Source organism: Bactrocera dorsalis, chromosome 3 (assembly GCF_023373825.1).
Source record: "Bactrocera dorsalis isolate Fly_Bdor chromosome 3, ASM2337382v1, whole genome shotgun sequence".
NCBI classification, from domain to species: Eukaryota; Metazoa; Arthropoda; class Insecta; order Diptera; family Tephritidae; genus Bactrocera; species Bactrocera dorsalis.
The window spans coordinates 20022640-20031244 of NC_064305.1; positions in this window are offsets into that span (position 1 = coordinate 20022640).

Consider the following 8605-nt stretch of genomic DNA (forward strand, 5'->3'; position numbering starts at 1 on the left):
TGTTTTGGCGGCGTTATTAGAAGATACTGCACCCTGTAAGTCCCATAAAAATTGCGTATACATTTTTACTTTCTTACTCGTATGTTCCACATAAAAATCTCTAATTGTTATTGGTACATGGTACATGCTACAAAAAGCGCACACGCCCTCATACATACATAGAAATATATAACATTTTATGCACCCCATTATAAGGCAATTATAAATGATTGACTGTAATTATACCCTGATGCATACAAATGCGCTTGCCTGTGTGTCGATAAAAAAAAGAAATTACTCTCTCCCGCCATAATTTTATAGAAAAATTAGTAAGCTGGTTTGCTGTGTATACAAAACACACATACTCGCACTAACACACATTTGCCCCTATAATCTGATTTTAATTTAATGCATGACTTTATGACTTTTGTGGTTGTAAATTTCACGGTCATTTGAGCGCCCTCACAAAGCCATAAACATTTAATATACGAATATTTGAAGCATTTACATTTCTAATAAAAGCATTATGTACATGTGAGCATTTTGGAGACGAAAATTTTTAAATAATATTTTTATCTTCCCCACAGTGCTTTACAACCTTATGCGCTGATTGATATAAAGGGTGATCCATTTTGAGGTTCAATACTTTAATTGAATGGGGAATGTTTATTATTTTACGAAAGAACATTACTTGGTATCTAATGTTTGAAAATTATGGCTTTCATGTGTTGGTCGCAGCAACGTCTAAGTTGGTCAATCCATTGAGTTCAATTTTCGATAACTCGTTCGACCATTGTTGAAACCAAATGTCACCGAGATCACGATCTTCAATTTCAGGCCTTAAATACTCGGTTATCATGGCACGATAACGGTCGCCATTGACGACAAATGGCAAATCTTGTATATGTTCAGGTTGCTCTTCGTTCCAAATGCGGCAATTTTCGGCGTTCATACTCATTGAGCCAGTTATGGGACTCACGCGAAATCTGTCAAAAAAAGGCTTTTCAAAAAAGTATCTCTGCATGGATCACCCGTTATAGCAAGTGTGGCGCTTTTTCTTAAATAAACTGGCAATCTTTTGATGAAATGTTGCCCAAATTATTTTGATTTTGTTTGTGTTAAAGTAATAACTGACACTTAAAATAAAGATTTCATTAAGATTATATACAAAGAATTGGTGCGTTCCAAAGTAAACAGCACTTTTTGAATCTAGCGCCCCCTGGTGGCGCCATCTATATGTTGACTGGTGCATTAAAATCTGCTATCTTTATCGAATGTCCAGTGAAATCCAGAATTTTTGTGTTTTAAGTGTCAGTATTATCGGTGCGAAAATTAGCTTCGAACAAAGAGCCAGCATTAAATTTTGTTTTAAAATTGACAAAACTTTTACCGAAAAGTTTTAATTGATGAAACAAGTTTATGGCGATGATTGCCTATTCCGTAGCAATCAGCCGAAATCATCATTGAAATTCATGGAAATAGAATTGAACATCTCCAGAACATCGATTTAACGCATTTTGACCGAACTTTTGGGCTTACGAAAGGTGTGTTCACGGTTTGTTCCGCACAAATTGAACAAAAATTGCTCAGTATCCAACATTCGATGGACATCATAAAGAGGTTTTTTGATCAAAAATCACATTTTAACCATTAACCACTCCCCGTATTCACGTGATATGGCACCGTGCGACTTCTTCGACTTCTTTTGGAAAAATGCATTTGCCCATAAAAGGAAAGCGTTATGCAGACGTAGAGGCCATTCAAAAGGCTTGCACCGGCATACTGGCGGCCATACCGGGCAACGAGCTAAAACACTCGTTCGACATATTTTTGGACCGTGAAAAAAGCTGTATTGAAGCTGAAGGAGACTATTTTAAATTAAAATAAATTGATTTTGCTGAAAAAACCATTTGTTCTGTGTTTTTTAGTCCTGTTTACAAAATACCGTTAAGTTAGATTCATTGTGGTGCCTAGAACTATTATAAAATTGATTCTACGAGCAAAGACCCTCATAAAATGACAGAGCTCTTTGTGTCGATCACAAATATATTGAGGGGCTAATGTCAGTCAGCTGTATTTACTAGTTCGCGGTATATATGACTGTCGAGACGTTTTAACCTCAATCTTGCAAAAGCTGGAAAATAGAGGAAGAAGTGCCTGAATATTTTTCAATTCATCTCTATCCATATAACTTCGACAACTTTCGTCTGAAAAGATTTTTTGCCTAACTGCTTGAATACCTATAGGACAATGGTCAGTAAGAACTTTTACGATTGCGGCAGAGATGAACTTTGGCTAGGGCGAGCGGTTCATTAGGTCTCTTATATTCTACTCTAGCCCAGAATGATCTCGTAGTCGCACAGAGATCCGCGCATGTGTTCATTTTGTTAGTTTGGCTCAATTAACCTGCCGTAGGCACTAAATTGTGTAAAATTTATCCATTTGTACTAAATCCTATGTAACAATTATATCGATATTAGAGGCTCCAATCGAATGAAATGATGTTGTGGTCAAAGATTAAATTATAAGTTTTCACAACAAAATGAGTTTTGATGAAAAATTTGCATTTAACGTGATGAAAAATGTACATAACTAATGTCCTAAATTTTAAAAATAATGAAAATGAGGAAGCAATGCGGGCAAAAAACTTAAAATATCGGTTTGATTCCATCGGAAATAAATTTAATTACAAAAAAAAAAATATTATTTTAATCTCAAAAAACGTCCTGCTAACAGAAACCAGCTGAAATTTAAAAAACTTGTAAAAAAAATATATATATTTGAACAAGCAGACCCTTTTCTTTGTTTACTTTCGCTTTTGTGTAGCTTTTGTTATGCTTGCACTGTTTGTTCTAACAAAAAGGCATTTATTTATTTTGCCAAACAAAAGTAATTTTGTATGCAATTTGTTCGCATATTTTCCTTGGCTTGGCTTTGGCTTCCTTTTGTTTTCATTTTAATGAAGTACATTACGGTACCTATTTCATTGCAGTAGTCGTATTGTGGAATTTACCGGCACTCACGCGGATTTTACGCCTGAAACGCTTTTGCAGAAAGTTGACAATCCGCCGCCAGCACTCACACCTGCTACTTTAAAACCTTTCCGCAGCTCTATTAAATTTCCAGTTTTCACTTTTTGTCATATTCTCTCGGTCGTAATTTTATGATATACTTTGTTTGGCACCAAAGATAAATTCGCAGAATATGTGCTAATGATATTTTTATAGCTGAGAAGCTGAGTGAGTGTTTGTGCATATGGCATATATTTGTATGTTAGTATTAGTCTGTGCTGGCAAAATATATGGCTATTACTCCTCTTTGTTTTTGTTATTCTTGCATCATACTATTACCAACTCGAGTACATTCATATAATTTTACAACTTGGCTTTTTTATCGGCAACAACTTTCATTGCTTGTCGCACATAATGAAGCAATTTGTTGGACAAAGTGGAGCAGACATGCTGGAAGTTATTGCAGCAGTTGGAAGTTACTGAAGCTCTGAAGCAAAGTTGGTTGAAATTTAAAGGCATTGGGAAGTTGTCGAGAATAGTCATACTACTGTGATCAAGAAGTAAGGTGAATTTGTTTATAAAATGTAAATTCTTTATTAATGCTCCCAAATCAATTTAATCCTCTTCAAAGTAATCGCTCTTTCCAGTCCTCGAAACAATCGGAATAGTGTTTTTCCGGTATAGCCGATTCGATTTTTATCTCCTCAATCGTTTAAAAATGGCGTCCCAAATTGGTATTTTAAGTTTACTGAATTTGCAGAGAGAGAGAATTCAGACGAAAATGATAGTTACGGAACGGTATAAGACGAGTTTTTGGGAAAAAGGCCGCGAAGAAATTGAGATTAGTCGTATTTGAAACACAAATCATTTTTAAAGTGGTTTAAGCTGAGCCAAATAATATTTCAAGACTATCAATTGTATCTGTGATTATCAGTCAATGATTTTAAAGCAGCAAATTTTTGATTTTTTGGACTTGGTCATCATCAGCAGAAGTTGAAGATATAAGGGTTTTTAATAAGGCCCTACAAAAGTAGACCGATAGAGACAGGAAACGACGCCATATTCTTTCCCAATATTTTTACATTTCTGTTCAGTAAGGTTTGCCATTTCATCATAGAAAGATATACGATCCAAAAACAAATTGATTTTTTTAAATTGACTACCGAAGTTCGGAGTCAGTGGCCTCAACTTGAAGAGCTAGTTAAAATTTTTTACAAACATTTGTTTGTCAAATGTTATAGACAGTCCTACCAATCCTGTAAAAGCAAATGCCTGCCTTCATGATATGCGGGAGTTTTAAACAACAATTTCAGCTTATTTTCCGATTACAGTAATAGTATACTGAAAGCTTATATTGAGAAAGTGAATCCAGTGAAGTAGAAATTTCAGGAGTTTACCTTGAAACTAGATGAGTTTATGTTTTATCACGATACCGATCATTACACTTTTTATCCGCAAATATTATTGAGATATATAACAGAAAGGATAAACATCTTAATACTCGGTATAGGCGTTAATTTCTAGAAGAAAGTTGTCACATATCTTGACTATAAGTTGTAAAGTTTCAGTTGATTCTTGTAAACTCAAACGAACTAATGGAGTTCAGAATGGGGTTGTATGCGTCCTTTTGGTTGTCTCATTTTTGAGAATTCTGTATATCTGCTGTTTCTGTGAGATACAATAAAGGTACAAATATACCTTTTAGAGGCCGGGGTCACGCGTACTCTTCGAAATTCTTCAATTAAGTATGTTCGTTTTCAAGGTAAAACCCTGCGGCGGGGGGTCGATAGATTGCCGGCCGAACTGTTCAAATACGGCAGGGAAGAACTGAAAAGGAGCATACATCAGCTTCATTGTAGAATATGGTCGAATGAAAGCATGCCCGACGATTGGAATTTAAGTGTGCTCTGTCCAATAAAAAAGAAGACCCCACAATCTGCGCCAACTACCGTAGAGCGTATTGTGTGAAAGATTAAAGCCTACAGTCAACAAACTGATTGGACTTTAGGGGCGTGGCTTTGGGCCTGAGAAATTAACAATCGACTAGATATTCACCACGCGCCAAATCTTGGAGAAGACTGGTAAAAAGCTGCTTTTGACAGCACGAAAAGGAATTCCCTTTATGGTGCTATGTCTGAATTTAGTATCTTCTCAAAGTAAATACGGATGTGTAAATTGGCGTTGAGCAATAATTAAAGCTTCATCAGGATCGGCGTGACCTCTTCTAGCCGTTCGATACGAAGCAACGCTTCAGGCAAGACGACTCTTTATCGTGCAACTTTTTCAAACTACTCCAGGATAAAATAATACGAGCTGTAGATCTGAACAGATAATATACAGTCTTCTACAAGACTGTACAACTGCTGGCGTACGACGATTACATCGATATCATTGGCCACAATAACCGTGCCATTAGTTCTACTTTCTCCAGACTGGATAAGGAAGCGAAGCAAAAGGGGCAGTAATGAACGAGGGCAAGACATTGTCATCAAACAAACAGTCGTCGTACTCGCGACTAGGTTAACACGTCACTGTTGACAGTCATAACTTCGAAGTCGTTGATCTTGAAACCAACATTAATACCAATAATAATGTCAGCCTCGAAATTTAACGCAGAATAACTTTTGTCAACAGGTGCTACTTCGGACTGAGTAGGCAGTTAAGAAGTAAAGTCCTCTCATGACGAACAAAGATCAAATTCTACAGGTAACTCATAATCCCCGTTCTGCCCTTATGGTGCAGAAGTATGGGCGATGGCTACATCTAATAAGTCGACGTTACGTGTTTTCGAGACTCGTTGGCAACGATGAATACCGCAGTCGATGGAATGATGAGCTGTACAAGATATATAATGACATTGACAAAGTTCAGCGAATTAAAAGACAGTGGTTACGCTGGCTAGGTCATGTCATCCGAATGGATGAAAACACTCCAGTTCTAAGAGTATACGGCACAGTACCCTCCTGGGAATGCAGAGGAAGAGAAAGACCTCCACTCCGTTGGAAGAGTGGGTGGAGAAGGTGGGGAAACACCTAGCTACACTTGGAATTTCCAATTGTTGCCAAACAACGAAAAAGAAGTGTTCTTCTGGCGGGTTGTTATAAACTTGGCTTAAACCGCACAAGCGGTGTTTTCGCCAATAAAGAAGAATAAGAAGATTAACTTAAGTTTTACTATATGGTATAATACTAAGGACCTCTACAATTAATAATAGCAATGAGCTTTTTGTAGGTATGACCAAACCAATTTTTTCGATAAATTGAATCCTTAATTGAAAATAAATTTAACTGTTTTTCGTAGTTAGTCTCCAAAATCGATAAAATTTCAATTTGAAGCTTATTGATTTATGCTCCTGTGGAAGCTAAAGAAATCATCCCCTCACCCGCAAAAAAAAAAAAAGGTTCCAATAACAAAATCCGCGTTTCAACAAAGATAAGATAATATTTTCTAGTCAAGCTAATACTATATTTATGTACATTAGACGTTGTTCGGCATAATTACCATGCTGTGTCCATTCCTTTAAAAATAATCAAAAAAGTAATCATGTTCTTTATAAGAAAGTATTGTCAAACTTATTAAAAGATTATCACAAAATTTAATGCGGTCACTTTGTATAGTATTTTTAGATAGTTTTGATTATTTTTCAATTTCAAAAGTATGTTATTGTATGTTTCCACATTACGAGTAATAACAAATTGCGAACTGCAAAATAATTATAATACAACTATAATCATATAAGTAAATAGATATTAGAACAAATTGTTTAATTATTCTGCTAACTCAAAATAATCATAGTAGCGTAAAATAAAAAGTAAACATAAAAGTAATCGAAAAATTTAACTATTAGTTTTAACTATTTTCAATTATGTGCGATTATTTAGCAAATATTTTCTTTTTAAATTATTTATGTTTTTAGCTAATTAGTAAATTTTCAGTCATGAGATGTTATTGAATTAAACATTACCCTTATCACACTCAAATAACTTTATAGGTTATTAATCTAAATGAAAATGTAATGGCTATGTTTCTACTTCCTTTCCATACATGCATACTTTACTTGTAACGGATAATGGTTTTAAGCATGCAAAATTTAGAGGAATTTAATTTATATCATATGTTGAGTTCTTAACTATGCAATGTGCTGTATTATGTGATTTACTTGGAATATTTAAGTATGTGTGTATGTGTACGATATGTTCTTGCTTTGTCATGAGTGAGCGATTTATTAATTTGTCAAATAAATTTTTTGGAAATAAAAATTATAATAATTCAAAGTTTTAAGCTTTTACAAAAATGAACCAAAATAATGATATTTAACTATTTATAATATGTACAGCGACAGAGTAACAAAAATAATTGTGCAGCAATTAGAAATATAAAAAAATTAGTAGACGAACGCTTAAAAAAGATGTAAATAACCAAGTTTAACGGTAAAACTCGCTGAAGCGAAACAAAATACTTAACAGCAAAGTAGTACGCTAAAATATAAAAATTAGTTAACAAAGAACTTGAAACCAACAACAACAGCAACAACAACAACACAATGAACAATGTTGCTGACAATGACGACGACGACGAAGGCGTATGGTAACGGTACTTACTTCAATACCTTCCTGTTTGTGGTTGTAGTATGTACAGTGCAATAGTTGTTGTTGTTGGCATACAAATTGTTGTGCAATATGTAGAGTTGAGTTGTTGTAGTTGTTGTTTTTTTTTACACAGCAGTATATGCGAGTATTTAGTAGTTGGTACATACATTGTTTTTGTAATCATACACAAGCCAGCGCGCATTTAATGTCGCAACAGATGCAGTTGTTGTAATCGATTTTTATTGTAAAATTGTTGTAGTATTTTGTTAATTGGTGTGAAACATATTTGTACAAGTGTATGCGTTTAAATAAGTTTAATTATTTCATTTAATATATTTTTTAATTATTTTATATTTTTTAAATTTTTTTAAAAATTTTTTTAAAATAATTTTTATACACATATTTTAAAATTGTTTCATTTTAATTAATATTTAATGGTTTACGGGGAAAGGTATGTGTGAAAGAATTGTGTCGTGCAATTTGCGGTGGTTATCATTTAGGAATTGGTGGTTGTGTGTGTATATTTTTTTACAAACAGTTATTAATAATTAATAAATTTTGTTAATAGCATTTTTTTATATTGAAAAGTGTGTGTGTGATTTGTATTTTTTTTTTTTAATTTGGCAATGCAACATATTAGTGGCGTCAGGCAAACACAGTTCATTCGGGAAGTTGGTGAGATGGGAAGGACAGAGATAGAGAGAAAAAGAAAAGAAGAAGAGCATGGTATAGTTATAGTTAGCTATGCTTGTTAGTACTAAGTTTTGTATAATTATAAGTGTAAATTATTGCAATTTTTTTATTTAATTCTTTTCTATGATTTATTGCTATAGCTTTTCAAGGAAAACTTAATGCGAAATGTGTTGACTAATGAAACGGAAATTATGCAAATTTAAATAAGTAACCCAGTTCTCTGAAGAGACTGATGCACTGGTACATAAGTGGCGCGTTCCGAGGGAACATTTATCAGAAGCGACACTTTCTTATTGTAAAGGCAAGTCAAAAAATACTGCCCTGTAAACTATC